Source organism: Symphodus melops, assembly GCF_947650265.1.
Source record: "Symphodus melops genome assembly, chromosome: 20".
NCBI lineage: Eukaryota > Metazoa > Chordata > Actinopteri > Labriformes > Labridae > Symphodus > Symphodus melops.
Window position 1 is genome coordinate 5751835 of NC_136710.1, and position 20813 is coordinate 5772647.

At 40.2% G+C, this 20813-nt stretch overlaps 2 protein-coding genes across 2 annotated transcripts in view; both read right to left on the bottom strand.

The window, feature by feature from the left end:
* slc8a4b (solute carrier family 8 member 4b) overlaps positions 1 to 9990 on the bottom strand; it is an 83109-nt gene extending 73119 nt beyond the window's left edge. Inside the window, exon 1 of the mRNA XM_079371411.1 lies at positions 9839 to 9990. The gene's annotated coding sequence lies outside the window, so the exon portion shown is untranslated. The remainder of the gene's footprint in view (positions 1 to 9838) is intronic.
* Positions 1 to 20813, bottom strand: part of ppp1r14bb (protein phosphatase 1, regulatory (inhibitor) subunit 14Bb) — a 190008-nt gene that overhangs the window by 156749 nt on the left and 12446 nt on the right. The window lies entirely within an intron of this gene.

Genomic DNA, 20813 nt, shown 5'->3' on the forward strand with positions numbered 1-20813 from the left:
ATTGAGCCGGCCATGAGCATAGAGAAGACAGAGGAAAGGTGAAACGGAAGGGATAAAGGGAGGGGAAAAACAGCAACAAAGAAGTGGAGTGACGGAGAGAGGGTGGAGGAGGGCCACAGGTGAAGGAGGCTAGAGAGAGTATTTGGAGCTTGGAGGTCAAGGATAGAGGAAGCAGCACAGAGGGATTAAGGGATGTGAGAGGACAGAACAGAGAAGAGACAGACAGGAGTGAACCTGACGGGTCAAAGAGGAAAAAAGTGTAGGAGTAGAAGAGGCTGAACAGGAGGAGGAGAAAAGAGCAAGGATGATCGAGGCAGAGGGAAACAGAAGTGACAGTAAGAGAGGAGGAAGCAGACAAAGACAAACAATAAACGCTGTTTGTTCCTCTAGTATTCGACCAGCCATCCCATTTAAGTTTAAAGCTACATTAATCCATATTTTTTGACATATTAAAATGGGCAACTCTGCAGGTGCAGTAAGCACTTCAGGCCGTTTTTGCACCTTTTAGCTGATTGTTTTGGTTTATAGCCCACAATATTGTGATGATTATTTCATGTCTTTTTTTTTTTTTTGCTTTTCTCCACATGCTCTCACCAAAATTGTTTCCAGCAGCAGTCAGATGTTTCCAGTCAAAATGAACGTAGAGCACATGACCTCTGCAGCACCAAAATGTGGCTTATATGCTAGAGGCTAGCTTGCGAACAAATCAGGGCATTTAGAAGCATTTGGCCCTGAAGAATGCTCAGGGACATGCAGAGCTAAAGAAATCATGGGAGTGATTCTCTTTGTTACTGCTACTCCTTGAGACAAACAGACGAAACAGACCTGATGAAGAGCATATGTTTATCGCTAATAAATTTCATTTTTTTTATCACAGTGGCACATGCAGCAACAGAACGGCAGCTTTCAGTCGAAATTCACATCCTTAACAGTATGAAGACAATATATGGTATTTCCAACGATAAGCATGTTGTGTCTGTCATGGCAGCTGACACAAAAGACACAGGGTGTTACAACTCTAACATTAAGGATCTGTCTGGATTTGATGACTGTTGGAAATATTTGAGGTAATGTAAGTACTCAACAAAAAGCCATATATTAAAGGTTTCGTCCGTTATTTAATTAATTCAATCTAAGCATTAATTCCTCTGGTAAATTACGTGGATCAAGAATTATAGTGACCCAATGTCGAGGATAAATAAAACCCAACAGCATCCATGTGGAATCATTTGATCTTCCTTTTTTTTCAGCGTATCTTCTTACCACTTTGAGTTTGTTCGAGTGGTTGTTTGGGAGTGTGTAACCATCTTTTAGTACTGCCCTGAGGCGATCACTGTGTGCAGTGGGACAGAAGAGAACACAAAACATGGTGCCATTTGAGCTTTTTCCTGTCACAAAAGCATTGTTGATGGATGTTAAGTTGTAATGTTAAGGCTCTTTCATGCACTTGGTACTCCACCTGTTCCATGCTGCTCTAAGGGTACATGGAGGTGGAGGCCTGCGTGTTGGATGAGCCATTGTATTTTCTTAGTTTAAGTGGGGTCATCCTCATGCACACTTCTTTGTAAAGCTATTTGCCACTTTGCAATTTTAGCATTCAAACTATAGATGCAATTGAAGCGGAGTCCCATAAAACATCATTTTAAAACTGAACTCTATTGCTGATTATGGAGTGTGCAATATCCAAAAAAACATTAAATAGTGAAACAAAGTTATGATCAGGGCACAATATGACTTCTTTTTTATTTGAAGGCTGCATTTTCATTCTTCTTTCAGTGCCATCTTTAATAAGGTCCAGAAGTGATGCATACTTTGTATATTTTTATATATAAAATGTTGTAATGCAAAATGTCTTCTCACAACTACATGACATGTACATTTTGTGTGTTTTTAAAGTTTTTTGTGGGCTTTTCTGTGCCTTTGTTTCAGTGATGTGACAGTGGATAGAGTTGGAAATCAGAGAGAGAGAGAGAGAGAGAGAGAGAGAGAGAGCGAGAACGACAGGAACCACAGGTCGGATTCTAACCCATTCTGCCCGCTTGGAGGACAACAACCTCTGCACATCGAGGCACCAACTGCCAGGCCAGCAGCGCCCTCGCAACGTTTTGTGTTTGAGTAAAAGATTGTCAAATATAAGTATTTTACAATATTTGGTGATAATGTCACTATTTTATAATAAAAAAAATAAAATAAATTGCCCTGATACACAAATGCTTACTAAAAGTCTCAAAATGCCCGAAGAATCCTTTTTCAGGGCACATTTACAAAGAATCAGAGAGAAAGAGAGGGAGGACAGAGAGAGTGAGACAGACATGGCACGCACAGGAATCCAGCAGAAAATTAAAGAGGAGACGCTGTACAAACAGGGTGGAGAAGGAAAGAGAACAAAAAATGACAGGATAGAGGAGGGAGGAGGTAGAGGGAGTCAGAAGGAAACCACTAGGGAGTAAATCCGTGCTTCAGAAACAAGTGCTTCATCTGTTCGACAACCGGTAGCCACTCCAGAGAGACTCACAATCTCCTCAATGTTGGTTGCAGAATCCTCCTTAAAAAGGTACACACTCTGCTTTAATGCCACTGTTTACTTCACATAGTGCTCAATGGAGCTTGTCCAGGAAAGCTTAAAAAGGCCAAAGGATTCTTCATTTTCACAGTAAATTTGATGCATCTGTGATTGTCCATTTTTACATTGAGCGTTCCGTTCATGAATTCAAAAAAGCAGATTGTGCAGAATCTGGCCTTGGAGAGCGACTGCGAAAAGGACAGAAGAATGCTCGAGTTTATTTTTTCTTCCTTCTGTCTCTTCCTTTAAGGTTCAGAAAATTGTAACCACCTTAGTCGCTTTTCTCCACTTAGCGCTGTATAGTGCTGCCAAGCGTCAAGCCATCCCTGGCATGTTTTTTAAGAGAACAACAACAATAAAATGTCCGGGACAGTTTTCCCTGTGAATCATCGCATTCTGATCACAGACGAAGCGAAAGACCCAGATAGCTTCAGACACAGAGGAAGACTCATTTAGAGACACAGCTGTCACCAATCCAAGTGTGTGTGTGTGTGTGTGTGTGTGTGTGTGTGTGTGTGTGTGTGTGTGTGTGTGTGTGTGTGTGTGTGTGTCATAAGCTGAGGTTACATTTCAGACAAATGGTTCCCTCCACCTTGGTATTTTCTATTTTTAGCAACATTGGCAGCGGCAGGGTGAGCCTCTCTGCATATCAATGCCCTGCTCATCTTTAAACATCACCTGGTGGGATGACAGTGATTATGACATCATCATCGTGTTTGAATGTCTGTCTGAAAATGTTGGTCAGTCGGTTTCAGGATTTTCCCTTAAGTGCAAGAGAATGAGCGCAGGTGTGAGGGCACTTCTTTTTTTTTTGCCGACTCTTGATTCGAAGCACATCCAGACCCATGGCCTCATGGACGCTGAAAATGACAAATGAAGGAACAGTCGTGAGATTAAAGCTAATCTTTAAAGATAAATAAACTATAGAGGTTTAAGGGGCCGATGTAAATGGTACTCCCTGCATGATTTTGTAGACCAGTGACTCCTCAAATTGATCCCTGAGAGAAGCATTTGCATTCATAAGTTTGAAAACTGTTAAAAACTATGATCAAAATTCAGCTTGAACATTTTTTTTCACTAAAAAGCAGATTTAGGAAGAGGATTAAAGTGAAGAAATACACAACTCACACAAATAAAACATTAAAATCAGTGAAGTTGCAGCATTTCTGAATGCATTTCGTCTGTTTTTACCAGAAGCTTTAGAAGTTAACATTAATTTATGTAAGCGAGTCAGACTAAATTATGACATTCATTATGTGTACCATAATTGTGTCTACGTACAATGTTGGTCAGGAAATAACTTTTAGGTTATCTTATGATGCAAAAATCCTCATCAAGGCATTCATAAAAATATCAGTATACTTGAAGAGATGCAAGATGCATGTGTACTAAAGTATGGTTCACTGGGCGATGTAAACACAACCGTGCTCAAACGAGGAAGGGGACCGTTATTCAACGTCATTCTAAACGGCTTCTTTCACTTCAAAAAACGTTTTACTTGTGCAGCACAGGCTCATTTAGTCCTCTGAGCTGCGCTCGATGTGGAAGTAGGAGGAGGGTAGTTGTTGGCGTCTCATAAATAACAAAAACATCCAGTTAGCAGGATGGACTCAGCCAACGAATGGTTGAACGAATGCGTTGCCATGGTGACTTCTTTTTTTCCGCTTCTCGGCAGATTTGCAAACCAACTACGTGCATACTGCCTATACAAATGTACTTGGGCATGGAACAGTGTCACGAAAGCGTTTGTCCAGAACTTTGATTTTTGCCTTACCTGTTAATAATGCAGTAAGAGTAATCTCTTTAGTGACATTATTTTGAACATACATAGTTTTCTATTGTAGAAAAAATCAGCACCCTTTAATTTAAATCACTAAACATGCAACTCGAGATGAATGCAATTCATGATTTTTTTTAAATGTTGTTTTAGCAGTGTGCTTAATCGTCGTATCTTTCACGTTTCCTGCAGCAGGAGTGACAGGCATATAAAATTATCTGCATGTGATAATTAATCTCCTCTCTGGTGGTCTTTGTTTGCTTTGTAGGTCATACAGACACATCATCATTCATATCAGTCTGTTTCATAACGCTTCTAAGTCCTCACAGGCGCTTTCACATTATGTTTTATGAGAAGCGAACTCTTGATAGTTTGACAGCAACTGTTGTGCCAACAGCAACAGTCGGCTGGTTTTCTTGTTTCCCCACATCTCGTTGCTTCACTGTTAAACTTACATAATATTCACTTTTTAATCCAATATTAAAAAAAGAATTATAATCTGAGGCTTTAAGGTCTTCACTATCCAGGATGATGTAAGCAAGAAACAGACTTCATGGCAGGAGCCCGCACACTGACTCGCTTTATCCTGACATATTTATTTGATCATACAACGTTTTAGTCTAACAACCTTCATCAGGTATACCGAAATGTTTTCTGATGAATCTAATATGTCAGCACAGGAGCCTGACAGTGTGCGGGAAACTTCCTCATTGCCTTCAAGTTTCAGCATCCTCCGACTCTCCAGTCACACATTCAGGTGTGCAGAGATTTGTTTTCCCAATGTTTTCTGTGCCTTCTGTTTTAAATAGACTTTGAGAGAGCTTGAACATTATATGAGCTTGAAAAGGGTTGAATAAAAAACAATACATATCCAACTACGATAACCGCAGAGTAAAGTATGGCTGCAAGATCATACTGTCACCTTTAATTTTGTCAATATGATGATAGCGCAAAAGGGTGCAGGCTGCATTCAGTGCTTCCAGCTATTAGCAGCTCAGTTCATCATCTGCCACTTTACCTCTGAAGGACTAAGTGAGATACACGCGTGTGAGGGCCAAATCAGTCTGCCGTGCAAGTGAGATCACTGTTGGTACATCAAAAGCTGCTACCCAGCTTGGAAATCACACCGTTTGGCAATAAACGTGTCAAATGAATCCCTGAAGTGATGCTTTAGGAGTGATTGGAAACAGAGTGGAATGAATGATGTGAGAAGTCCAGCCAGTCTGGTTGGTCCCACGAGGGAAATTAGTGTGATATTAGGTCAGCACTAGTCATTTTTTATCAATTTTTATTTTTTTTTATCTTGGTGGGTGATGCGTTCATATTATGGCTAAAACCTATATTGATGCGACCCTCTTTATAAGACATACTGGATTTTTTTTAAATGTATTTTTTTTGAAGTATTTTTATTTCTTTCATACTTGGTTTAGGATGGGCAATATTTTGATTTCACATGTTTATAGGTTTTTGTCAAATGAAATTGGGGGCATCCGTTGTTTAGTCTGGAAGAGATATAAGGACTGAGTCTGTACTGGGTTGGGAACCTGAGGGTCACTGGTTCAAGTCCTGATGCAGATCAAGTATTAAATTGAGGACTAGTACCTTTGAAAGTGCCAATTAATTTCCTGAATACGACCAAGGTGCCCTTGAGGAAAAAGGTTAACCCTGAAATGCCCTCTGACACCTGCATGTCTATGGATCAGGTTGGTTTTTTTTTGTCACAGTAATAGAGGGAAATGTTGTAATTTCTTACAGAAATAGTGTATAGGATATATTGTTAAATTATGGTAAAGGCTTTAAATGTTTCTTTCTTCTTACTGACTGCTTTAATATTGGGATACAGGTCATGTTTTATTATCTAATTCTTAAGCAGAAGCTTAATAAACGCCTGCACAGACTGTAAAGTTTTTGGTTTGATAGACTACTTTAACAGTTTGTCCCTTGGCCTTCAGTCATAGACTCTATTCCAGGAAGTGTTAAGTTGCCATTATGTGATGTGGCATTTGGGCAGAGCAGGCAGCATTTTGGGCACTGACTACCATGAATGTCAAAGAGTGCATAAAATAAAACAGGATAGGCCAACGACTTTGTGTCAGAGCCAGAGGAGATGAGCCAGGTGATCTATCACTGTCGTCACATTCTATTGTTATAGGGACTTAATTAATCAACCTGTAGGCAGGATGCCATGCTTTTTAAAGCCTCGAGGTGGGACTCACAGTAAGGTTGTGGTCAAATTAAAATACCTCAGGAAATGTTGTTGATTAAAGGGGCAGTCGAGACAGGAAACGACTATTGAGTGAGGTTTTTTGATTTGAGACATTTTCCCCAAACAAGAAAAAGCATATTAAATGAGTTTGCAAGTCAGTAAAAAAGCTTAAGATGATAAATGATGCCAATGCTTTGAACAGAACACATCGAGCAGAAAGTTCTCCTTGTATGAAGTAAAAGAACTTCCACAGATTTAATATTTTAAGTACTTTAATCAATGATTTGAACCATCAAGTTCCCTCTCTCACCATGTGTAACACATCAAATAAAGTGAACTGCTTTATCAATTGTTCAATTAAAAAGTATAAAAAGGTAATAAATCCTAAACTACTATGTAATGCCATTTCCCCTTTGGTTAGCTTTACTGAAGCCTCTGCTCTCAGCTACATGAGTTCTTCTTCTTTTTATTCTTCCTTCCTCAAAATCATCTTCCTCCTGCTCCACCACTCAGACCAGAGGCATCTATCTCCAACGCAAACAACTCACAATGACACTACTAACAGCATGTAACACACCCACACACAGACACACACACACGTGTGCGCGCACACACTCAAAGGAAAGAAGAGGATTATGACCACAGGGACTTTCCTGTCCCTCCGAGCTACCATCCAGACACGCTATGCTGACAGTAGCGGGATCCCAGGGGTCAGTAATCGGTAATGACACAAGTCACCAGAGACAGTGCCAGTGATACACATAACCAGATTAACATGGACAAGAATAGAGGCCAAGTTGTGGGTTACCACGTTTTCCAGCGGGGAGGTGAGTGTGTTGTTTAAGTCATTAATGGATTAGTTGAGGATACAGTCACAGGAAAGGAAGCCACAGACGGAGAGAGTCCCGGATATTTTTGGCACCAACACAAACACATAGAGACTTAGCAGGTACGGAGGCAGCATGCATAATGTACAAACACAAAGCACACAAATTCCTATGTGGGGACTATAAATATGACAGCCTGACCAAATCAATGTCAATATTGGTGTTTTGTGGACAAAGTAATGAATAAATGTATGTGTTTTTCCTTCCTTCCAAACACCTGGTTTCCCTCGCAGTCACTTACAGTCAAAGCTCAAATGAGAAGAATAACTGGACAGATGGAACAAAACCAACACAAATGTCAGGAAAGCCAAAATAGACTTACTATACTATACTATGTTTGAGTCTGTTGAGTGCAAAAATGTACACAAAATAAGTGGTACGTCTCCAATAACAACTCTGACACTGATGGAAAATTACTAAGATACATCACCACTCTCATCTTGCCTAAAGAGTCGAATAAAGGAAGACAATGTTCTTAGAAATGTAAACTCAAAAAAGTTTCCTTCTAATCCTTTAAATGTAATCTTGCTGCCAGAAATCATCTGAGTACACGTTTGACCCTTTGGTAGCTGCTGAAAATAGCTTTGCATGTCTGATCATCTAAAATCAGACAGAGTGTTTGACTGTCTAAAGTGTTGCACCATACAGACATGGCCCACATTAGCTTTAGTAAATGTCTACTGAATTTTAGCAGTCAGCTAGACAGCATCAAAGCTGCTTAACACAAAGACTTTATTGTTGCTGATGTAAGCGGAAAAATGGTTTGGGGATATAGATGAATATAGCCTATTTCCTTAGACAGCTTGGGTGCTTGAATTATTGAAAGGACGGCATTGCTTTTTATTAATTATTTATCGTTATGTTCTGATTCCATCCCCATCTTCCTAATTTAAAGTTCAAGTAAAATTTGAAAAACTACAATAGTCATTGAGACATCCAGCAAACCATTTTTATCATTATCTGCGGAACCACTATTATCGTTAACATCCTCATCATAAAGTACTTTGAGTGGCCTAAAGACTTGAAAGGCACTTAGTGCAGTCCATTTACCATCTAACACAATGCAGCCGTTAGCTTATCTAGTTTTAAACTACTGCGTGCAATCGACTTTACTTTATTCAATAAAGCAACAATACACAATCAAACCTACCATCATATTCACTGTCATCAACTTCCTCATCATCCTGTTCTCATTAACTGAGCTATCAACATCGTGTGGGTTTTTTCTCAGACCTTGAAGAACCTTTAGTTTTAATGTCCATGTCTTCATGAGCGTATTCAACATCAAATCATGCTCCTCATCAGCACAATCAACATTCATCTACACCACCTGCCAACACCACAGTCAGTCAAGCAAACTAGCTTGAGACCTTAACAGGTTAATGCAATTAAAAGTACCCCAGGCTACAAATGACTGGCAATCTGAAAATAAGACAGCACACAGGTAAACAGTGAGCCTTTATAAAAGTAAGGCCAACAGAATTTATAATAGAAAACCCCACCACCACAGGAACCAAACATTAAAAGAAATTGCAAACAAAGAAATGACAGACAGACAATGTGATACATTATGGCACTGTAGATTAAAATGTGTTGGCTCATGTTGACCAAATGAGCGTAAAAACCAAGAAAGCCCATTTACTAAAACTATCCTCATTATAACCATTAAAACTTCCAGCACTAATACCATCACAACTGGCAAAAAAAATAGATATTTAAGATAAAAATCACTAAAAAATCTTGTGTATTTTTATTTAATTATTCCATCATCACCGTGTTTTTCCCCCTCTGGCTATATGGCTTTATTCCCCACGTGCACCTTGACCTAAGTGCGCAGACCCCGGTGTGTTCACTCTCCCTGACCCTGATCTTATCCTCCCTCCCCAGTCGCACATCCTGCACCGTCCACAGCCTCTCTGCAGCTTTCAGTGAGCGTTTTCTCACCCAAAGCTTCATCTCCGGTAAACAAAGTGTGCTGCGCTTGATAAATGCTTAATTGGAGCGGTGCTGAAGGCGTCTCCCAGACAGGGTAGGGCTCTGCGGTGTCGCACCTGAGAGAGACCTCTTGTCACGCATGGCTGTCCGGTCTCCGTACATTCCTCCGCGCTCTCCCCCCTGAACTATGGGATCACTTTCCCTTTTCTATCCTCTCCTGTTCTCCCTCCCCCTTGATCTCTATCTGCCAGGTTGTGTGCTCCCCGTTTACGCACGCATGCACCGATCTGTGCAAATTACACCACCCGCTGCGATTAACCGAATGTCAAAGTGATTGCACCTCGCGCTCAATGTATGCGTACACTGCTTAGGCTAGAGCTCACACAGGCTACAGAAACTAAAACAATTGAAAGAAATGTATCATCAATTCACCAAAATATCAATGTCATTTCACACGTGCGCCCACTTACCGGTTATGTGCTCTGAAAGATGCCCAAGTCGGGATCCGTTCATTCATTCACTAATCCTGATTTCATCTATCTGTTCATCCTGCCCTCCGTCCCGTCCCTCATTCAGCTGCTGAATAAACGGCACTCCTCCTCTGAAACGGCGGCGGCGGCGACAGAGCACGCGCACTTCACCCGTTGGCTGGCTCGCGCGCTCTTGCTCTTGCTCTCTCTCTCTCTCTCTCTCTCTCTCTCTCTCTCTCTCTCTCTCTCTCTCTCTCTCTCTCTCTGACAAGGAGCATCTCCTCCCTCTTTCTCTCTACTTTCTTGAGCAGAACAACAAGTCAAAGGACGGCAGAAGGATGGAACTAAAAAAGAAAAAAAGATGGATGGAGTGAGGATGGAAGGATGCTGATGTGAGCAGGAGTGCAGGCAAGAGCGGGACAGCAGCTATTACTGTGTGTGTGTGTGTGTGTGTGTGTGTGTGTGTGTGTGTGTGTGTGTGTGTGTGTGTGTGTGTGTGTGTGTGTGTGTGTGTGTGTGTGTGTGTTGGGGAAAGGATGTGGACCAAAGGAGCTTCCAGCAGCAGCACTGATAAACGTAGATCATTGTTGGAGAGAAAGAGGTGAGAGTGGGGAGTACAGGAGCAGAAGAAGAAGTGGACGCATGCATGCAGAACTGAAAAGCCGAAAGGGCGTACAGAAGAGAGACAATTATATATTTTTAAACTAAATAGAGGCCTATTTAAACGTTGGCAACAATAACTTCAGTGAAAGAAGACAAAGATGAGAAGAGAAGTGTCTCCTTCTCCCTCAGCTTCCTGTTATTCTGCCTCTTTCAAACAAAGGCAGAAGAAAGCGACAACAGCCAGGATGTCACGCCAGTAGTATACATTCATTATAACTAAAAAGACATTTGTGTCGGTGAATGGATGTCTACAGTAAGAGAAAAAAGTGAATAGTTAGGCACCAAGCAGATTAAGTAAACTCATTTAATCCGAAAAAGATGAGGATAGTGTTGCAACAAGATGTCCGTTATTTATCGGGCAGCCGCAGGTCAGCAAGGAGCCCTGACTCAAGACATCTTTGTCCACCAAGATTGTTGGAGAGACACTGATTTAAACATAAAACTGCTCTATGGATGGACTTGAGCTTGTGTAGCGCTTTTCTAATCTTCTCAAACGCTCTCAAACAGCAGGTCAGTCCACACACACTGATGGCAGACGCTGCTACATATAGTGTCCATCAATATTAACTAATTCCTTCAAACACATTCTCACACTGCCGAGAATGTGGTAGGAGAAACATCGGGTTCAGTTTCTTGCCCAAGGACACATTGACATGTGGCTACAGGAGCTGGGGATCAAACCATCTATCTTCCGGTTTAGAGACGACCGACTCTACCACTGAGTCACAGCCGCCCTGAGAGGCATAATTATTTGCTGATTGGGTAAATGCTGTTTTGCATCGACTCACCTATCAAAAAAGGAAGGGGAGAAGAAGGATTGTCTCCGATAATGTGGGGATAGAGATGGATGAGGGTGAGAATGGCGGTATGACCATCTCAAATGTGGACAATGAAAATGAAGAAAAGACAGAGGAGCAAAATGAATGAGGAATATGGGGATGGGTCCTGTGGAGATGGAAAAGATCACAAGTACGAGGGAGTGCAGGAGTCTTGCGTAAAAAATGAGCAAGAGGAGTGTAGTAGTTTTGCATTATCCGTCTCCTCGACACAGTTGATCAGAGTTCTGTCTCGGCGTGAAGCATGGCCTTTACAACGCGAGTTAATTCACACCCCGAGGGGATCTCTCTCTCACAAACACACACACCAAACTTTTACATACGCTTAGAGAACACAAAGCCATCCATGTCCAAATTCATTCCAGATAAATGCATGAAAGCAAATTCATAGCTTGACAAAAAGCACATTTGCACACACATTAAAAAAGTACAAAATACGCATGACCGAATAATGCATACAGGCACGTGTTCAGTCATAACACATATGCCAACACATCGAGCGCGCCCACACACACGTTTCTGTTTGAGCTCAACCAGAGACAGAAGTCTGGGAATGAACAGATCGCAGGATTATGTGAACACTTGTGTGTGTAATATTAAAGTGCTTTATTAATGAAAAGAAAGATTTAACAAGTTGACTGAGAACCCAACTGAAAGAAGGTTCCTGGTTCAAATACTTTCTGTGTGGCGGGGGCATTTTTTTGAGGAGTGCTCATGTTCCCTCTGGATTCCCTAACTTACTCCCACGGTCCACCAGCAGGCTCATTAGGATCATATTTGACTCTAAATTGCCTGTAGGTGAGTGTGCGTGTGACTGGTCATTTGTCTCTATATGTCAGTCATGTGATTGACTGGAGACTTGTCCAGTGTTTATCCCATATGTGAGCAGTAATTAGCTCAATGTCTCCCCCCACCCACAACCCAGAACTTGACCACCTGTATCGATCAGTGGTTTTCAACCTTCGTTCATTAGAGCTCCCTGCTTGTGTCTAAGACAAGCTGAACCCCCCCCCCCCCCCGCCCCCCCCATTACTAACACAAATAAATTAATAGTGATTTAAAAAATAACATGATTTATCATCTATAGATTTTTTACTTTTGAGAAAGGCCTCTTTTCTGGAATAAGCTGTTTTTTTACTTGTGTAAACATCCAGTTATAATCCAATAAAGGTGTTGTCATGATGTCAGTTAAAATGTGCCAATATGTTTGAGAAATCAACCAATAAACAGAGGCCTTAATTTTGAATGCTGAAAAATGCTTTTCAGACAAAGAGAAAAAAAAAAGTCTCTTGCTCAAATAAGTACTATCGTATTCAGGATCGATACTATTTAAACACTGAAAGCTAGCAGCCATTGATTAACTGCCCCAAACTAAAGAACTGAAATCATCCAACTGGAAATACTAATTTTCTTACTGTTGTAGGAGGGAGTCCTGTTGAAGAGAATAAAAGGTGAATGTACGCAAAGACAAACATCTAAAACCAGACCAAAAACAATTTACAGCTTTAAACAGACATGTTTAAAGATACATTGGATGTATGGGATTATTGTTACTTAAAGTCAACCACATACGATGCCTTGCTTCCCAACTCTGATGTATTCCCTCATCTCAGCTCCAACATCAAAGCTTCTCATGTTCAGTGCCTATTACCCCTCCCCCATCGCCTCTGACTGTAGCTTTTTCTGAAGATATCATTGAGGGTTGTTTGCCAATATGGTTACCGCACCATTTTGACTGCTCTGGCTGCTGCGTTGTTGTGAGAGAAGCCAGCACTTGCACATAGCATGTTTCCATAATGTCTGATGATGAAGTGAGGTTATTTTATGATTAAATTCAGTAGATATCTTACACCTTGCTTTCAAGCTGAAGCCATCAAAAAGCCTTGTCACATTTCCATGTAAGCTTTGCATTGACTGAGTCATTTGATCGACTGAGTCGTTTATCACAATCACTTTTCAACCTCATGCCGGCATACAATGAATAAGTACAATAGCAAGTGGGCATAATAATATTCCTTCTATGTATGTGACTAACATATGACCATATGATCCTGATCTGGGCTGCACATGGACAGTGAGTACTTTCACATTTGCATATACAGTAGACGACCTCCTTTCATTGTTGATGTATCCACACGTACTGTGATTTGACATTGTGATTTTTTTATGTAACTTCTGTTGTTTTTTTATGCTGTCTTTAACGTGTGATGTGATCTGATTGTTATTCCGAAACCTGTAATGCAAGACATACTTCCTTCCAAACTTACAATATATCTTATCTTAATTTCCCCTTAAAAATAAACCACTGTCTTTACATAAGAACAGATGATATTACTTTAAATTATTTGATCCCAAGATGACAGCCGTCTACCAAATCTCACTGCACACCTACATCCAAATGTCTGTGTTAGCTCAGCCCCAATGGGAATATGAAAGATTAGAAAAATAAAAAAAGGACATCAACATTTCCTTTGGTATACTCTGCAGGCTGTGACACCTGTCTTTCATTTTTCCATTGAGACACTTCTTACCAGCTGTATTTTTTAAGCTGCCTTTGAAACGACTCCCTGGATGAACAATGCAGGCCGCTCTCTGTCATGTATTTTGGATTTTGGCAGACAAACTGTTGGCACCTCACAAAAGCGAGTTCAAACGAGCCTAGTTCTTTTTCACACAGATTTGGACCCTGTGCCATTCTCCCATTCCATTTGAGTCCAAATAAGCTTTTCGATAATGACTGAGTTCAATATTAATAACATTAAGCGCTTAAACAACACAGCTGGATTATAGTTAGAAATGTGTTTCCTGTTTAACACGTTGTGAAAGGAATTATCAAGATCATTACAGTTAATAACAAATGTAGCAGTACAGCAGAACAATGACTGTACAGTGAATATGTTCTTCAAAAAATGATTCAGATGTTTGAAAACGATCTTTCTTGTTTGGCTGTCTTGCTTAGCGAGAAATAAAATGAGGAGAAAACTGGCTGATCTTCTGACCACTCAAAGCGTTCTTATACTGCACGTCACGTCAACCATTTCACAAACTTATAGAGGGTGCGATGTAGAGTGCCTACTGCTCGTCAGCACAAACTTCCATCATCATCACAAGGAGAAGAAAACATAAAGGTCCAGCAACATTTTTTACATGTAGACAAGGAGCTTGTGATCAAACCGGCAACCTTTCACTGACCTTGATGTATCTTGCTGAATCAACCCAGCCATGCTTCAAACTAAACACTTTCCCTCATATATTTCAGAACTGAGTCAAAACTGACCTTGAAATAGTATCACAGGCTAATATGACTTAATAGTGTGTGTATTTCTGGAACTACCCTTCCATGTTTACAGATAACACATTCAGCAAATAAGTTTCCCCAAATCCCATTTTGGAACCCCCTGGTGTACTCCTGAAGCGAGCTGAAACATGGGTTGTGATTACAGAGAAGCCCACTGATCAAGCCTTTCTGCTTTATCTCTAACCTTATAAAGATTTTTTTTGGTTCCTGATTATTCATGAGCCGCCTCAGACTCATGGTGTCGGACCACTAAAGCAATTGTCGTATGGTCCGTAGGGGAGCTGTGAAACACAACTTAATGATGATGAGGAGGAGTGTGAGCAGATTAGCCTTGGTAATTTAAAAGAGAAATGACGAGCAGAGCGGCCTGATTATCAATCAGTCTTTGTTTCTATAGCACATTAGCAACAACCTTGGTTGACCAAAGTGTAAAAATCACAATGTGAAAACAACAAATAAAATAAAGAATGAAGCAATAAATGTACCCTGTTACTGTTTCAAACCAGCTGAAATATGCGAGAGGGTTTATTCTTTTCTGCTTGTACATACATGCAACCACACACAACACACATACGACCACCCCCACTGGTTGATTGTTTCTGTCCACTCCAGGTTATTACAGCGCTAACGGCTGTAAAAGTGCACCACAGCATCTGTCACTGTGGCGTACTGGTCGTTACCTTTTCAACAAGCACAACACAAGCCGATTGCTAAGTGCAAACCAGACACTCAAACACTCCATGTAATGCCTCATTTGTGGATTTCCTAACATTGATACATAGACGTACATTTTTAGCAGATACATACACATGCCTAGAACAGAATACCCTAATGCTACATCATGAGCATGCTAACACGCAGACACACTAAGATTCAAATGAGATGTGGATCACCTGCTTCAGCCTGCTGGGTTATATTGATCAGCATTGAAATGGAGCTGCTGATTAATCAGAGAGATGAAACTAATCAGAGTCTCAGCACACACACACACACACACACACACACACAAGCGCACACACTTTGGCACACAAAAACAGAATCCCTTTATCAATCCCGCCTGATCTCATTGTAGTTCATCAAAAATGTGAAATTGGAAACGCACTCTAAAGGCCAGATGACGCCTGTATGACCTGATGTGACACTGAGCTGGCATCTGTAACAGAATTATAAAAGACAAAACAAAAAGTGTTCCTCTCTACAGTCATGTTTATGATACCTTCCCCTCAGCCATGACAATAGCCTACCTCCTCTCTAACCATGTTACTTTTTTTTTGCGTTGCTGCAAGTTTAACAAATCAAACAGGGAAGTCCTATATCTCTTTCATCATAACAGCAAGAACATCCTCAAAATGCACATTCATTGTGCATGTGTAATAGAAAGGTGCATCTTTTAATTTGAGCTCTTACAGTACACGCTGTATTGATACACTCAACAGCATTCCTGTTGTATGAACTGTCTCTGCTTATCCACTGAGAGAAACTTCAAGTCATCACGCAGGTGCAATGTATTATTCTTATTCACCTACACCTACTCTCTGTCCAGTGGTGTCACACACACATGCATTCACACAGTTCAATATAACCTGTCTTGGGATTTTCCAAACAAAACGGCCCCAAAGTGCAAATCATCACTTCTGTCTCCTCTGTCTCCTCTCCCCTCAAGCAATACTGACCTTTCACCGTGATTTATATCACAAAGACACACATGTACAAATACCAAAAGCACATGTTGTTTCTTTATATGCACATCACAAATTAACGTCAAAAAGTTGGAGCTTTGGGCCTCATAATTTTGTTAAAGTGAGATGTATTCTTCTTTGGAGGCAATTTTAGTGGATGGAAATGTAGCCAGAACTGAACTGGCAAGAATAAAGTTGGATTGAAAAAGATAATGGGTTTTGACGGACAGGAGGGGATGAAAGATTTATCAGGTTACTGGCAAGCACGTTCCAACTCCTTTCCCTGTAATGATGGCCATCTATCACTGCCTTTATTTTATTATTTTATGCAGATATGTATTGTTATGTTAATGTTACAGTTACCTATCCCTTTTCTGTTCTGCTGACTGGGACGAGTTGGAGCCAGCAGTCAGTGTGTGTATAAGTTTTCATTAGAATTCACGAGTTTGTTAATGTAATTGTTCATCTCCTTCAGCAGCCAAGTTACAGCTTTTTTTTTTTACAACTTTGCAAAGAAAAATGCAACAGCGACAGAATTACTTAACTCTGCAGCCCAAAAAAAATCTACGTTATGAAGAAAAGCTTGAATCCCCAAAACAAATACTTTAACGTCAAGAAAAAAGTTTAACCAAACCTTTGAATTTCAGTTTGTTCTAATTTCTGGTCAGGCTCTGAAGATTTTCAACAGACAGCTTGTTTCCAACAAACAACATCAATTAAACAGGGGCAATGACGCCATCAGCAAGCAAGCCGCATGAACTAGTTCAGTCAGAAACCCAGATATACAGTACAAGGGGGGAGGAAAGGATAGAGGAGAGCAGGCAGAATTGAATCTGCAAGAGAGAGGTTCGGGGGGGGGGGGGGGGGGTGAACACAGAAGGGCATGGACTGACAAGAAGAGAGACAGGAGCAGAGACATGGAAGAAGGGAGACAATGAAAGGAGAAGAGCGGAAAGTCAGTGGGATGAGAAAGACGAGGGAGAGGATTAGGGCAACAAGGAAGGCAAATCGACTAATGCAGATACCGTGTACGCTCATCTGGGCTGAAAATGTAGCTTGTTTGGTACCATGTTGTGCGTCTCCATCCAATTTCCTGCCTCTCGTCTCTGTCAAAACAACGCAAATAAAATCTTTAAGGAGAATGGATTACCTTCTCCTGTGGAAAGGAAAACAGAGGCACGGTGTGGAGAAGTGGCACCTGAGTTTATAACTGTTATACAGACAAATCTGCATAATTTGCTCTGATAGACCTGTGATTGGCAGGTTGAAAGATGACAGCATCCTGAGGGCACACATAATCTAATTAGGCTGTATATCCATTATATAGCTGAAAGGAAGTTAAAGGAATGCAAGATTTTTTGGAGGTACACAATTTAGCTGCAGAACTATTAACACAGAAAATTATTCAACCATGATTTTAAGATAACCCAGCTGCTATGTTGCAATCCCATACGGAAGGTAGCATCCCCCTTCCTCTCCTCCCATCATTTCCTTTCTCTCTTCAGCCGTCCTGTCCAATAAAGGCCAACATTTCCAAAAAAAATAACTTTTAAAAATTGGACATGACATTTTTGGTTTGACTCAAAGTTCTAAATTGACATGTTTCAGTTGGAAAAAATAAATTTCAGTTTTCGTGACACTGCTCAAAAAATATGTTCTACCTTCTTCTAAATTCTCTCACAGAGTCTCCAATCTGCAGGCTGGTCTGAGGAATCAAAAGTGTTCAGGTTTTATCTGTATACAAGTAATATCGCACACCTTTTCCGATTGCATTGGTTTAACATATGAAAGCAGCATCTGCCCTGAAATCTATGTATGATTTAGTTACTGTAATGTCTGCTCTTTTAAGGTTGTTACTCAGACTGTGAGCAAAGGCAACACATGCAACGGCAGTCATAACTGGAAGGCCTTTCTCTAACTGCTGGCTTCAAAAAAAGCCCTGAAAAATTGCTTCTAACTGTCAAAAGTTTTTTTTTCTCAGATGAATCTGAGATTGAATTCATGCCAATGCTTTTCTTTTTAAAACTTTAGCTGAAGCTCTAAATGCTTTTTGTTCTGTTGGGATCAGTGAGTTCCAGATGACTTAAAGTTAAGGAATCAGTCAACTCTGTTTGGAGGTAACACTAGCTACAGAAAATCTGGCTTTGATTGTTGTGGTGTCTATAGTTGTCTTTGGGTTTTTTTACAAAACATTGATGCTTGCTCACTAATGCAAGCATGAACAGTGGTATAGACTTCAGATATAATAGCATCTTCTTATGCTAATTTGTGATTGAAATAAAAAATCAACTTTCAAACAAGTATGAACAAGATGTCTTTGTAAAAGTACTCATCACAATGTCTTCAGTTATTCAATTGACCTGATGTTTTTAAACTCCTGATTGCACAGAATTTCATGATGAATTTAAGCTTTTTATTAAGGATAATAATGATACAATGAACTGTTGAGAAGAGGAGTGAGGATAACATGATGCACTAAACACCCGAGGCTCAGAGTCAAGCCTGGGGCAGGTGCAGAAAAGGCTTCTGTATGTAGGGCGCCCGTTTTACAAACAAGCAAAACCAGCATGTCGGGTCTTCTTCATTTTCCTCAACTCTGATCCCAGAGCAAGGATGGAGATCATTCCAAACACTGAGTGGCTATCAACTAACTGAGAGAGAAAACTATTTCGTTTTTTTGAAGAATCAAAGGGGCCGTTACATATGCACACAAAAACACATTAAAATAAGACAGAACTTCATAAACATGTGTAGAAATTTATAATCTTTTGAAAGTTTTCTAAACTCCTCCTTCAGCCCATATCAGGAGAGAAGGGTAATAGATCATCTGACTATATCAATGAAAGACTTGCACTTTATTATAATGTAATTGCTGGAGATAATAGAAAATAGCTTTAATGTACTGCACTGTATTGTAGCTGGATAACTAATTGAAACAGGAAATTATGTTTTGCTGCAGGCAAAGCTTATTTATGGTAAACATAAACTGATTAGCCAACAAAAGCTACATTAACTGCAGACAATTAAAGCAGAATTGTGATAATGACTTTATTATGTTGAGACACACAATGCTTTCTTCATTATCCATTATTCAGTTGCAGTAAACTGTGAATGATTAAAAACCTGATCTTCATATTTCCTGATGCGCTGAATTGGATGTAAGGAGTTGGAGAAAATACAAGTCCAGACCCTGATCAGAGTGAGCCAAAGTTATTTCTGGAAAGACGACCAATACACTTCTCATTACACAATATAGGCCTCATGACAAGCGTGGACAAGTGAATCTCTTTAACTTCACATATGGAGTACATATGTTTCAGGCCTGTCTTCATCAGCTCTCTGTGAACCCACACATCACACCAACCACATGAAAACAGCCCAGCCATAATTGATGATATTAGAGGGTTGAAAGGCTGAAGGACAGTGTGTGAGGTTTTTAAGTGATTTTTTCCGGTGATAAACTTTGTGTGTTTCTGTAACATCCAGAGGTTTTTCTTTTCCACAAGTAAGATCAGTGTATATTCAATGACTGTCATTTGATTATTGATGTATACATTTACTTTAACGTCGGCTAGTTTACTCAGCTGGTTTTATGGCGGTTGGCATCCCAAAACTCTTGTTTCCGTCACCTATTGGATAAAAAGAGCAGTATTATTATATATAATTTTGAACTTGTCCCTGACTATGACCCAGAAATATTTGCCTGGGTTTGGAGAACCCACTTTGGGGGCTCGATATCAAAGTTAATATTGTTTTAGATTCTAGAATCTGTAAATTTTTCTTTATTTTTCTTTATGTGGAAGTAACTGCAGAGAGAAATTAGCAAACTGCTATAATCTGGTACGAAGCATCTTTTTTGGATGAGATTAATGTTATTTTTGTACATGGTCCATAACAAATAAACTAACTATTTAGGACTGAATTGTATATGCTTGGAGGATACTAGCTTGGCCTGAAAAGATAGAGGTCTACAGTATACATGGTTGTGCATTACTCTGGTGGGTTTATACATGCCTTTTTACAGAGTGAGACCAGGTGTTAAAAAATGAGGAGGAAATGCCTGAGACTGAGAAGTCATGTTTGAATCAAATCTAATCCAACCCCTCTGTTAGATTTGACTAACACATGACGTTGTTTGTATAGTATAGTTTCCAAAATCTTATTAGCTAACCCGTGTTTCACTTGTGATAAAATGAGAAGGATGTCTGCAGGAATCCTAAATCAAAAGCAATTCCTTTTTCTTTTTTTTCCCTTTTTTTAAGTTTTAAACAGTAGTTTAAGTAGAACCGGGATGTAAGACAGGCAGCCTTCACAAGGGTGGAGTTGATCAAATTAGAACACTGCCATATGTCAGCCTTGTGATCACAGAGTGACTTGGTTATACAGCGAGGGAGCGGTCCGTATATAATGAGCATGTTCTGAGTGCAGTGAGGGCTCAAGATGAATGAGCGAGCAGGAGGAGTATGTTCACTCAGATGTAGGTTAAATGAGCTTTTTCA